Source organism: Podarcis erhardii (assembly GCF_964252035.2).
Source record: "Podarcis erhardii genome assembly, chromosome: 8".
NCBI classification, from domain to species: domain Eukaryota; kingdom Metazoa; phylum Chordata; class Lepidosauria; order Squamata; family Lacertidae; genus Podarcis; species Podarcis erhardii.
The window spans coordinates 73306529-73319912 of NC_138499.1; the positions used below are offsets into that span (position 1 = coordinate 73306529).

Sequence of the window (13384 nt, forward strand, 5' to 3'; positions counted from 1 at the left end):
TATCCCACCCCAGGCTGCTATTACTGTTTATAAATCACCACAGATCTCCTACTGTAACATCCAGTTTGGCCCACACTTTAAGGGCATAGTAAAGTGGTATGGAACCAGCATGAGTTTGACCAAACTGCGGGAGGCAGTGGAAGACAGGAGTGCCTGGCGTGCTCTGGTCCATGGGGTCACAAAGAGTCGGACATGACTAAACAATGACAAAGTAGTATGGAAGACTAACTTTACACAGATGGTTTCTAAAAAAAACTCAGCAACACCCCCTAAAAGACACCTCTTGTGCTCCTTTCTAGATTATAGTTGTGCCACCCCCTGTGGCACCCCCGAGGCTCTGTGCCCATTGTGACCACACTGGTCGTGCTCTCCTAAATCCACCTCTGCACATGTACCTCTTCAGAAAAAAGAATGGAAGGAAATTCTTCCTCTTTGGTATGAGAACCTTGGGCATGTGAACCTGCCAAGTGCATTTTGCCCCGCTGGCCAGTGCCCAACAGCTCCCACAGAGAAGGCATTGAAAGGTGACCCAAGAGTGTCTTAAATCCCAAAATGCCTCAGGTAATTTCCAACCAGTTCTCAAAATTCTCTTTCCTGCCTGGACTAAAAGGGTAAAATGCCCCTCCAAACAAACAAGAACTCCCAACAGTGTGAAGTAGGTGGGGTGGAGGGAGGAAGCCCAGGGCTAATCAGGGTCTCCTCCAGAAATTCCTACTCAGCCCCTGAACAAGGAACTAGCAAAGTCCATCCTACAAAGGCAGGGAAGGAGGGAGGGCAGTACAATGAAAAATACTGGAAGGTTTGGGGAGAAACCAGCTTATAAAGCCTGTTCCTTTTTCCTGACTGACCTTTTGCCCCCCATTGTGCCTATTCTCAATCTTCCTCTGGGTTAAACCACCTGAGTCTTCTTTTGAGGGGAGTTAAAGGTAAAGGGACCCGTGACCATTAGGTCCAGTCGTGACCGATTCTGGGGTTGCAGCTCTCATCTCGCTTTATTGGCCGAGGGAGCCGGCGTACAGCTTCTGGGTCATGTGGCCAGCATGACTAAGCCACTTCTGGCGAACCAGAGCAGCACACAGAAACCCCGTTTACCTTTCCGCCGGAGCGGTACCTATTTATCTACTTGCACTGGTGTGCTTTCGAACTGCTAGGTTGGCAGGAGCAGGGACCGAGCAACAGGCGCTCACCCTGTCGTGGGGATTCGAACCACCAACCTTCTGTTCGGCAAGTCCTAGGCTCTGTGGTTTAACCCACAGCGCCACTCTTGAGGGGAGTTGGGGTGCTGCAAATTCACCTCCACTGAAGGATGGGAGCAGCGTTGGCTAAGGTAAGTGTGAGGATAGCTCTTGGGCTCAGCACCTTTGGTTGTGGAAAGCAAAAATTGTGATGACGTGGTATTTTGAAGACAAAGTGCTCTCTCATTGGGCTTTAAAAGAAATCATCAATGATGCAACAGAGTCAGCACACCTGCTTGTTTTGCTGCAAAGTACAAAACCAACTGTTAGCAATCTTTTCACAAATGCTTGTTGTGGAGCAGAACAGCAAACTGCTGGAAGGGCAACATTGGCATTGCTCTCTCTCTCTCTCTCTCTCTCTCTCTCTCTCTCTCTCTCTCTTGGGTGAGTGGATTCACTCTATTGTCTTGTACTGTAATTACAAACAGATGGTGACTGGTAAGCAAACTTTGGCCGTGGAGAAGGAAAGCAAAGAGGTAAAATGTGGTTCCTCAACCACATTAGCCTTATTTTTTGCTCACCCTTGCTAAACAAAAAGAGATTATGAGGAGCTCCAAAAGAACCTCTCCAAGCTGAGAGAATGGGAAGGGAAATGGCAAATGCATTTCAGTGTAAACAAGTGTAAAGTCACATATGTTGGGGCAAAAAAACTTCAAGTTAACATAAATGCACATGATTTCTTCACTGCCAGCGACTGACCAGAAATAAAGCTTTGGGATCATAGAGGACAGCACGATGAAGATATTGACCCAGTGTGAAAAAGGGAAACCCTGCGAATCATTAGGAAAGATGCCGCTAACTTCAAGCCATTATCCAAATCTATGGCGAGACCACATTTTAAATACTGTGTATAATTCTGATCTCCCTACCTGAAAAAAAGATATCATAGAGTCAAGGCAAGTAAGAAGTGACATGATAGAAGTCAGAAAAGATTAGCGTAAGTCCAACCAGAATGATCAAAGGGATGGAGTGAAACTCCGTGAGGAAAAGTTTCAGATTTTGAGAATTTTTAGTTTAGAGACAAGGCAAGCAAGAGGTGACATGACAGAAGTTTATAAAATTACACATGGCATGAGAAAAAAGTTTTCCTTCCTCTCTTGACCTCACGGGCAGGCAATGAAGCTGAATGTTAGAAAGCTCAGGACAGATAGAGTACTTCTTTATGCTGAATATAGTTAAGCGGTGGAAATTGCTCCCACAGACCAACAACTTTAAAAGAGGATTAGACAAATTCATGGAGGGCGAGGCTATTAATGGCTACTAGTCATGATGCCTATGCCCTGCCTCCACAGTTTAAGGTTTTTGGAATAATTTTGGTCACAACTTTATTAAAATACATAAATGTGAGTGGTTGCTTAGGCATTGGTTATGACTGTCTATCCCCACGCCCAGGGACAGAACTGACTTCCGGATTCCAGCGAAAGCCAGTAAGGGAAAACAATATTGGGGAGAGCATGGAGCTGGGCACCAGACCCTCACCCCCCGCCCCGCTCCCTGGGGCTTGCACGGCCCTAAGCCCCCTTCAGGGGTACAGACGAAAGAATGGCAAGCCCCTGGATTCCTTTAATGGAATTCCCTTTCCACAGCAGCATTGGAGGGGCAGGCACCACCAATCCTTACCCCTCCACCAACCAATTTTTTAACCAATGCCTAACTGCAACCTTACAAGTTGTGACAATTTGCTATGCAGTAGGCAAAAACCAAATGGCACCAGCCAATCAGCCAATTGGACAAAATTCCTACCAGCCCCCTGCCCCCAAAGTAGGTGACCCCATGACAGGCATAGCAAGGTCAAGTGAAATAACCCTCATTTCAGGGAGGGTGGGCGGGTGATCCGGTGCACGCAGCAAAAGTCCCTAGTCAGAGCTGCGTGACTTCATTTTATAATCTTTGGTCCAACGACCTAAATGGCAATACCAAAATTTGCCCAACAACCCAACCGCCCAATCACTGCAGATGGTCATCCAAACTAACCCACCCAGCAACAGAGGGGTGGCCTTCCAGACCCCACCACAACATGTGCTCTCTATTAATGAAAACACGCTTTGGAGCCTGTTGAGTTAAGCCAATGGAACATTTAGCCTAGCATCCTGTTCTCAGAAGGAACCCTGAAGTAAGACCTGAGCACAACAGCAGTCTCCCCTCCAGCTGTTTTCAGCAGCTAGTATCTCAGTATGAGGTTTTTCCTCTTCACCCATTCCGTCACTCTTTTTTCACAGCAGATTCCAGGATCCAAATGGAGAGTCATCTGTACACAAGGCACATTCCCTGCTACTAAGCTGTACTCCCTGACTTGTCATTTAGCATCCTCACTGCATGTAGTTTCTCTGTACACTCATGGCTCCGTGCAGGAATACACAACTACAAACAACATGGCACATTGCAGATTACCGTGTAACCTCAACTCCCTTCTGTGGCACCCACAAAAGGTCTCCGTAAATGTCCTCTAAGCAGTCTGCAATGCACAAGGGACTGTTTATTCTCCCTATTCCATTCTTCTTTGCACTGGCTTGGCCTCTCCTACATTGAACATATTCCCTAAAACATGGCATTTGAAAGGGCCAGAACTGGACACAATCCCTCCCTCCCTTCTGCTCTGATTAGAGGAAAATTGGCTGAGGGTGGGGACATGCCCAGCATATTTTGTGATCCATTATTTACTGTTCCTTTAGATGTTGTGGCCATTTTGTGTTATGCCACACACCCTGGGGTAGCCATCTTGTGACTGGCACCCACAGCACTTCCTCCATATTCCAAGTGTGCCCAATGGCTCCAACAGGTTGCGACCACTGGTGTATTGAATATAGAGTTAATCTAGAACTCAGGTTCAAATCCCTGATCAGCTATGAAGCTTGCTGGGTGTCCTTAGGTAAGTGATCCTCTCTTCATCTGATCTCCCTCTTACATTGATAATATGGGAGGATGAGTGGATAGATATATGCCACACCAAAGTCCTTATACAAACATAGGGTAAAAAATGCAAAAAAGAAAAGAACACACTGGGAATATAGGGAGTATCCCAGGGAAAAGCTAGCATCTCTTTCCCCTAGGACATTCCCTTGGGCGATTTTGAAAATTCAGCAGTGTGAGGTTCACAAAGCCCACTCTGGCAAATGAATATTAAATAGTACTGGTGCCATCCAGATGAGTTCAAAACTCATTAAAACAATTTCACCCTCTCCTGCGCATAGCCCTCGCACAGCATCGATAATGACTTCAAGATATTTCCAGTGCCTTCAGCAGCAAATGCCGTCAAAGTTTTATAATCAGTTTTCCCACGGGTCTTCCCATCCCACTCGACAGAAAATCTTGGCTGCTTTCAAAGTCTTAACTTTTCATTTAAAAAGCTATCTCTCGTAACGTGGGAGCAGAATAAAGACGCCAAACTTAGCTTCTTAAGTTAAGTAACTGCATCACACACACCCCTCAAGAACTTCCTTGTGGCTGCTAAGGGAGAGAATCTGAACAATTCTTCCCAACGATACTTGGCAGTGAGGTATATGTTGCAGGAGTCTTTTCCGGTTTTTTAAAACAAGCAAGCAAGCAAGCAAGCAAACAAGTAACCATGAAAGCACAGTTATTATCCATGATGTTTAGATCAAGTGAGAAAACATAGAAAGCATGGGTACACCTTCCAATTTTTAGTCATTTTGTTTTGTTTTTGCTTTTGGAGTAGAGGGCAGCTGTGGTGATATCCCAGCCACCAACATTTGCACGTCCTTACAAGACTCTATATGTGCTGTACATTTAAAGCAGTATCATGCTCCTCTCTTTAAAACATCTGACTGGCTTCCACAAGCATTGGCTGATTGATTGATTTTTCCACAGACAGTAACTCAAACAAAGCACAGCTTGGGGAAAAGTTTCTACATTTCCGGAATATGGTGTATGGGTCAGAAATCAAGCCGACAAGTTTGCTGAAGCACCCTTTGTTATCACTAAGGCTACAAACATGACATATGTTAGGGTGTGATCTAAACCGCCAAGCCTTGGAAGGTTGGCTGTTCGAATCCATGCAACGGGGTGAGCTCCCATTGCTCTGCTCCACCTTCTGCCAGCCTAGGAGTTTGAAAGCATATCAGTAGATAAATAGGTACCACTGTGGCATGAAGATAAACGACATTTCCGTACACTCTGGTTTCTGTCACGGTGTTGCATTGTGCCAGTAGCAGTTTAGTGATGCTGGCCACATGACCCAGAAATCTGTCTGTGGACAAATGCCAGCTCCCTCAGCTTGAAGCGAGATGAGTTCCGCACCCCATAGTTGCCTTTGACTGGACTTAACCATCCAGGGGTCCTTTGCTTTTGTCCTATAAGTGGGATCATCTTAATAGATGGTCCTGGTTGCGGGCAGGCCCTCAACCCGGTCCCCCCCCACCCTGGCATGGGTAGAGCCATCACCCTCATGCCAGGGTGGCACTATGATCAGCCAGGGCTATTGCCCAATCAATTTGAATGGGTGATCATGGGGGGAATGTATAAAAGTGGCAATGTGACGTGTGCCAAGCACCTGAATGAACTTTATTACGGTCACAGACGAGGATAAAAAATGATGCTAGATTATAAAAAATTGGCCACCACTAAATTAGATTTAAATTTGATGATAAGTGAGACTAAAAGAAAATATAAAATTTTTTTTAGAAGAAGTGCTAGATTATATTTGAATGAGTGGACATGAGATTGTAAACAAGTTGATAATTTGTTTGGAAAAAACTTTTAACGATGTAAATGGGAGCGGGAGACGTGAGGGAGTCCAAAGAAGTGATGAAATTATGTTTGTGACAGAAGTAAGATTGGTTATTGTTTGTGCATCTATATTTAAAAACTTTAATAAATATTTATTAAAAAAAAATAAAATGATGCCATCTGCATTGGTGGTTCAGTGGTAGAATTCTCGCCTGCCAAGCACCTGCTTCGCGCTGCCGAACACCCGCCCACCCTCCCTTTAATTTAAGTGTCCTTTGGACTCACTTCGGACTTTGGTTGGTTGCCTGTCTTGGGTCAGGGACCGGGTAGGAATTTTTCCATTTGGCGAATTGGCATGGGCCACTTGGTTTTTGCCTACCCCTTAGCAATCGTCACAACTTTGTAAGGTTTGGTGGTTAGGCATTGGCTTATTGTTGAGTGGGGGAGGGGAGGTCAGCCATCACCTGCCCCTCCATTTCAAGGGTATTCCGTTAAAGGAATCCGGAGCCTGGATCTTGTCTGAAGTCCTCTTGAGGGGCTAGGGCCATGCCAGGCCTCTGGGAACACCGGGGGAGATGCAGGTGGGTTCCCCCGAAGCCGTTTCCCTTTGGGTGGTTTACCCTTACAGACTTCCTGCAAAAGGGGGCAGGAGACAGATATAGTCTTGCCAATGCCTAAGCCAATAACGCTCACATTTCCTGTAATCAATAAAGTTGTGGCCAAAAAAATTGCCCAGTAACCTTAAACAAAAATTCTGTGTCTGTGTGAATTTCTTTATGCTGATGGGGGGTTGGCTTGAGGGTCTTGCCACGCAACCTCTCGGACTGGGAATAAATTCCATTGAACTCAAATGGATCCCCCCCCCCCCCCGAATAGACATACAGAATTGCACATTTCTGGTGCCAGTTTCTCTGGAGCTAAACCAGGTGATCTGGTCATTTAAGCATTACATTTGTACTCCAGAGGGTATTGGAACCACTGCACAGAGAAGGTAAGCCAGGACATGATGACAGTTCAGAATCCTCCTGTTCAGATGGTTTCAGAAAGCCAATTTTATGCCACTACCTGATATAAAGCTCCCAGCTTTGATCCTTTAGTCTGAGCACCTCAGTGCTGTGGGAGGCCGCTAGGCTATCCTCCCACATCCTCCTGCGTACTCCAAGGTATTTACCTCTGTGTAGAACTGAGATCTCAATCAGTCTAAGATTTTGGACAACTTTTCCTCCACTGTTGATCATGGAAGCAGCTAGGATTTATGTTGCGGGGAGGGCAAACACCCACCTGTCATCATCCTCTGTCTGGCTCTGTCTAGCAGATTCAAAATGAGACGTCCCAACAGGTTGCTTTAAATTATTTTCTTTTGACCCCCCCCCCCAAGTGCTCAGAAAAATCTGTCAAAATCTTTGTACAACGTCTACTTTTAGTTAAGTATTTTTTTTTTACTTGATTTTTTTTTGGGGGGGGGCAGCCCTCCCCTGATTACATCCATGCTCCTGATCTTACTGAGGAACATTCTGATATACAGTGGTACCTCGGGTTACATACGCTTTGGGTTACATATGTTTCAGGTTACAGACTCTGCTAACCCAGAAATAGTGCTTCAGGTTAAGAACTTTGCTTCCGGATGGGAAAAGAAATCGTGCTCTTGCGGCGCGGCAGCAGCGGGAGGCCCCATTAGCTAAAGTGGTGCTTCAGGTTAAGAACAGTTTCAGGTTAAGTACGGACCTCCTGAACGAATTAAGTACTTAACCTGAGGTACCACTGTACTTCCAAAGAACTCCAAGATCCTGTGCCCTAAGCCAGACAACGGAAATAGCTCGAAGCTGCAGCAAGCACAGGGAGGGAAGCAGATTTCGATACTTCAAAGTTAAGTTACCTTACGTTTGGAGAGCAGGCCACAGAGAGGCTTTATCCACATCAACACCTGTGGCAGGGAATTGATAGCTGGCCGAGCCTTGCATTGACTATCTCACACTGCAGCTTTAGACTTGCTCTGTCCCTGGAATGAAAGGAAACAAATCAGGCAGATGGTACCACATGCATCTTAGTCCCAATAGTTCGATATTAAGTAATTCATTCCAAGCATATCACAAGTCCAGAACAAAGCAAACAGCTAGGCTCCCACCTCCCCACTTTTCAATGACATATATATATATTTGAGCAAAGAAGAAGGAAGATTCATTCTGTGTCGAACTGGGTGTGATGCTCAAACCAACCTTCGCGTGCAAGAGTGTGTGTGTCCCAAGCGACACAAGAATGGGATAATTCCCCACCCATGGCAGCATCTGCAATTGTGCAACTATTTGTGACCCACAAGTAGCTGCATCCCCCTAGATCAGTGGGACCCAGCTGAATATCACTATATAGGTAAAAGGTAAAATGTTTATCGCTTTGTTTATCACGGTATGTTTGTCACTATACAGTGGTACCTCGGGTTACATACGCTTCAGGTTACATACGCTTCAGGTTACAGACTCCGCTAACCCAGAAATAGTGCTTCAGGTTAAGAACTTTGCTTCAGGATTAGAACAGAAATCGGGCTCCGGCGGTGTGGCGGCAGCAGGAGGCCCCATTAGCTCAAGTGGTGCTTCAGGTTAAGAACAGTTTCAGGTTAAGAACGGACCTCTGGAACGAACTAAGTACGTAACCAGAGGTACCACTGTATAAACATATAGAGGCACAAGCACATCGGCCAGAGAATGTTGGGTGGTGGTGGTGATTGTTATTGAGGAACAGAGGGTCTGTGACCCTCCATAAACTGCTGAATGATAACTCTCACAATCTCTAAGCCTTGTCCATTGTGAGTAATAATAATAATAATAATCTGATCAATGGGCTACCACTAAAATGAGGCTACATTTTAAGCTGTATTTTAAGCTGTATTCTAACCTATATTTTAATCAACTGTTTGTTTGTTTAATGTTTTTACTGTATTTTATATTTGGTGTTAGCCACCCTGAGCCTAGTTTTGGCCAGGGCGGGTGGGGGTATAAATAATTTGTTGTTGTTGTTGTTGTTGTTGTTGTTGTTGTTGTTGTTGCTGTTGTTGTTGTTGTTGTTATTGTTACCCTGCCCATCTGGGTGGCTCACAGCAAAATATTAAAAACACAGTAAAACATCAAACGTTAAAAACTTCCTTAACAGGGTTCCCTTCAGATGTCTTCCAAAAGTCAGATGAGTGTTGATTTCCTTGACATCTGATGGGAGGGCATTCCACAGGGCGGGCACCACTGCAGAGAAGGCCCTCTGCCTGGTTCCCTGTAACTTCACTTCTTGCAGTGAGGGAACTGCCAGAAGGCCCTTGGCACTGGACCTCAGTGTCCGGGTTGAATGATGGGGGTGGAGATGCTCCTTCAGGTATACTAGGGTTGATGGGAGTTGTAGGGTGCTAGATCTAGACTTGTCAAAGAAGTGATTCAGTTAAATGCATTGTAAATTCATACAGGAAAATCTGGTAGGGAGAGGCAGGCCTCCACAGCGCCCTCTGGTGTGACAGTGCTATATTGCATATACAACACACCTAAAACTCTTTTTTCTTCACCAATGTAGCCGAGTCCATAGTATCTTGCTGTTGGGGGAAAGGGGAATCAATTATGGTGATGTGCTAACCCTGTACAAAATTCCCTTGATTATTAGAAATAAGCTAATATTAGGATCATAACGTAATGTGCTCCTTCAAAATAAAATTGAATTCCAAGAAACCAGAAGCTTTTTTTCTGGGAATAGTAACAACGTAAGTCATGTGTGTGTGTGTGTAAATACATGTCTAAATACATATACAAATGTATGCCACTATGGCAGCAAGTAGTACTGACCAAGAAAGAATGTCACTTTAAGTTGTTGGAATATGCAGGTCTACCTAGTTAGATAGGAGAACAAGATGATCAAGAATATAAAAAGGATTGGAAAATGTTTGCAGAGTATTTTAAAAATCAGTATAAAAAAGTGAACAGTTCAGCAAGACTTAATTAATCAGTAAGAAGAGTAGAACTTGGTAACTTAGAATATGCGGAAGAGAGGGAAAAGAAAAGATACCAGAGAAGGAGAGGAAGAGAAGTTTTCATGTCCCCCCTTTTACCTTTACTTGTTCTTTTTATTTGTGAAAATGCAAAAAACAAAACAAAAATCACTTTAAATATACATACAGTGGTACCTCAGGTTACATACGCTTCAGGTTACAGACTCTACTAATCCAGAAATAGTGCTTCAGGTTAAGAACTTTGCTTCAGGATGAGAACAGAAATCGTGCTCTGGCAACGCGGCAGCAGCGGGAGGCCCCATTAGCTAAAGTGGTGCTTCAGGTTAAGAATAGTTTCAGGTTAAGTACGTTCCCCCGGAACGAATTAAGTACTTAACCCGAGGTACCACTGTATAGGGTACATTTGTTAAACCACTCTGGAAACTGTAACTCTGAAGGGAAAATAGGGGTCATCTAACAACTCTTAGCACTCTTAAACAACAACAACAACAACAACAACAACAACAACAACAACACTACCACCAAACCTTACAGTTCCTGGGATACTCTGGCTGAAGTCATGTCTGTTTACAGTGGTGTAAGAGTGCTTTAAAATTAAATGTAAAGTGTAGATGGGACCTGAGTCTACACAAACTGTTTTGGTACCACTTGAAGAATTGTTGTCTATTCTGTAAACTTGGAGGTTACCCCAAGCCCACCAATACAACTGTCCTTTGTACGGGTGGTACCATTTTAGCTATGTCTACACAAGGACATGGAGACTCGAATTGAGAACAGAGAGAATAATAGAACCATGCCATAAAGCAGGCATATTAACTGTATGCATAAGAAAGGGTGGGATACTGTAAGAACACCTAATTTGATGTGGCACAAATTTTCATGGACTGCAGAATTCATTCTTGACCTTATCAGAAGGATTCCCTCCCCCCTTGAAATCTATCTTGTAATCCAATTTTAATTTGAAAGAGCACATTACATTTTGATCAAATATTAGCTTAGCCTAAATTCAGCATTTCAGTCCAAATTATCTCTTATATAGCTGGAGAGGTTCATTTTTGGTACTGTATCTTAAATGTAAACATCTTTCGCAGGGAGGAGGAAATGGGATTTCTAACAATCAGGGAAATTTTGTATTGGGTTAGTATATGACCATAATTTATTCTTCTTTTCCCCAACAGTAAGATGCCCAGTCCTAGTGCAACATTCTAACCATTAAAGCATGTTACTTCTTTAAATATTACTTATTCAGGACGTAGAACCAGTGAACTAGCTAGGGATGCAGCGACCACTCAGGAATGAACATGCATAGTAGCCAGAAAGAATCAGCACATAAGCACATCTGAAACACAAAAAAGGCACCCACTGCCTCCCTAAAGTTGAGTGGGCTGTAAAAGGGTTAAACTTTTATTGATTTTGGTGAACTTGACCAAGTGCAACACAGCATTGGATTTGGTTGCTATTTGAATTTGCCTGTGTGTTTTTTATACGTCTCATTTACTCATATGTAAATGATAGCCCAATGTACACAAATACAAGTAAATAAAGTCATCCATCTTTGTGCTCACTGCTTATTCCTGTACAAAATTCATTTCTAAGGGCAGATTATTTCGATATTTAGAAGCACAGTAACCCATAGCTTTGTGAATACTGAAATGTACGATGGAACGTAGTGGAGCATTCATAATATAGAGAAAGGTCACCATTAGATGAGATCTAAATAGTCTGCCTTAAATCTCTGGAATAAGAACTAGAGGATAATAAAGCAGAGGAAAGGAAGACTCAAATACAGGAGTTGCATAACCAATTCAATTTAAACTAGATATTAAAATGATTACTAATGAGCATGGATGTCAGTGAAACGGGCTATGAAGAATTGTGATCATCAAAGGCCAAAGGAGAATGGGCACAGCTATAGCTACTAATTACGAAATGGCACTTACTTGGCGGTAATAGCCCAAATTTTGAATTGGGAAAAATGGCCTTTTCATAGCTGGTCAGTAGAGCAAGTCATATGTTTGAATAGGATCGTCTTTCACTCATTATAAATCAGACAGTGGTACATTTCACACCGGCGAGCAGGATACCCATGTGATAAACCGTTGAAGGCATTCAACACTGGTCATGAAACAACTTCTGCTCACACTCATTTCCTGGCCCTCAGGTCTCTTCCCAGACACATCCATACTCCCCAGGCTGCATCTTTCACTGCCCTTGTTTTGCACCCTCCTGGTAGGTTTTTGCCCAACTGGAATGTGTCCTTGCAGGCTTGGAAGGAGGATAGAGAAGGATGTTTGAGGATGTGCAGAAACTAGCCTGCTGTATATAGGTAAAATGTACATCCCATTGCCCTACCCACTTTTGTCTCTGGCCATACCCACCAATGCCATGTGGCCCTCAGAACTTTGGCTAGAAGGAAACTTGGGCTCTGAAAGGTTCCCTATCCCTCATATATACGGACATTGAAGTCAATTATCCAAATGTGAATCCTGACCCCAAATGGCAGTATCCAGGTTTGTGGAAACCTCACTACTGCAGAAATATAAAGTGAAGATCCTTCTAGAAGGGAGGAAACATCAAAATAACCCAGTGATAACTTAGCAAGCTCAGTGGCCTTGAAATTCTGGTTGGTGGAGGGGAAGTGGATGGAAAACCAGTGTTGTCAGATAATGGTATACCACCTTTTGGTAAACATCATTATTGATATTTATAGGCAATTTTTTTTCCAAGAAGCTCACTACACTCCATATATACTATGCTCTTAATCATTTAATCATTTAACAGCCCTAGGAGATGATGTTTATTAACTGCTAAAACACCTACAATAACTGAGTGCTGGAAATGAAATTATTAAAACGTGGTTTGAAAAACTTAAAATAATTTGAAGATTATGTTTATTATATGTTGAAACACCTACAATAACTCAGTTTTGTAAATGAAATGATTAGAATAGGCTTTGAAAAACTGAAAATAATTAGAGAAACTCAAGGATTGAGGGGGAGAGTAGCATTTAAGTAAAAAAAAATGACAAGGGAAGGTAGAATGAATGCATCAAAATTAATAAGAGAATCTTGAGCTAATTGCCAAAATGATAAAACATCAGAGAACACAGAGAGAAGATGAATAATGAGATCAAATTTAGGGCATTAAAATGTTAAGGTGAACAGTTATGTGAAAAGTGATAATAATAAAGGAGATAAAGGATTACACAATTTTTAGAAGACATCTGTAGGCAGCCCTGTAACAGGAAGTTTTTAACGTTTGCTGTTTTATTATTTTTTATATTCTGCTGCAAGCCACCCTGAGTGGCTGCGGAAACTCAGCCAGCTATACAACCATAGCTGTCAACTTTTTCCTTTTTTTAAGGCAAATTCCCTTATTCCAAATAGGATTCCTCGCAAGAAAAGGGAAAAGTTGACAGCTATGTAAACAACAACAACAACTGCTATTATTATGGCAATCCTAAGCACACTTTGCCTGAACACAA

General features: G+C 43.2%; 1 long non-coding RNA gene across 10 annotated transcripts in view; it reads right to left on the minus strand.

Annotated features, from left to right (window-relative positions):
- Window positions 1-13384, minus strand: part of LOC309348126 — a 181716-nt gene that overhangs the window by 123938 nt on the left and 44394 nt on the right. For 6 of the 10 annotated variants that reach the window (XR_014159200.1, XR_014159203.1, XR_014159204.1 and 3 more), the window contains one exon: window positions 7798-7920. This is a non-coding gene — a long non-coding RNA (uncharacterized lncRNA). The remainder of the gene's footprint in view (window positions 1-7797; window positions 7921-13384) is intronic. The other 4 variants (XR_014159198.1, XR_014159199.1, XR_014159201.1 and 1 more) reach the window with 1 other exon arrangement.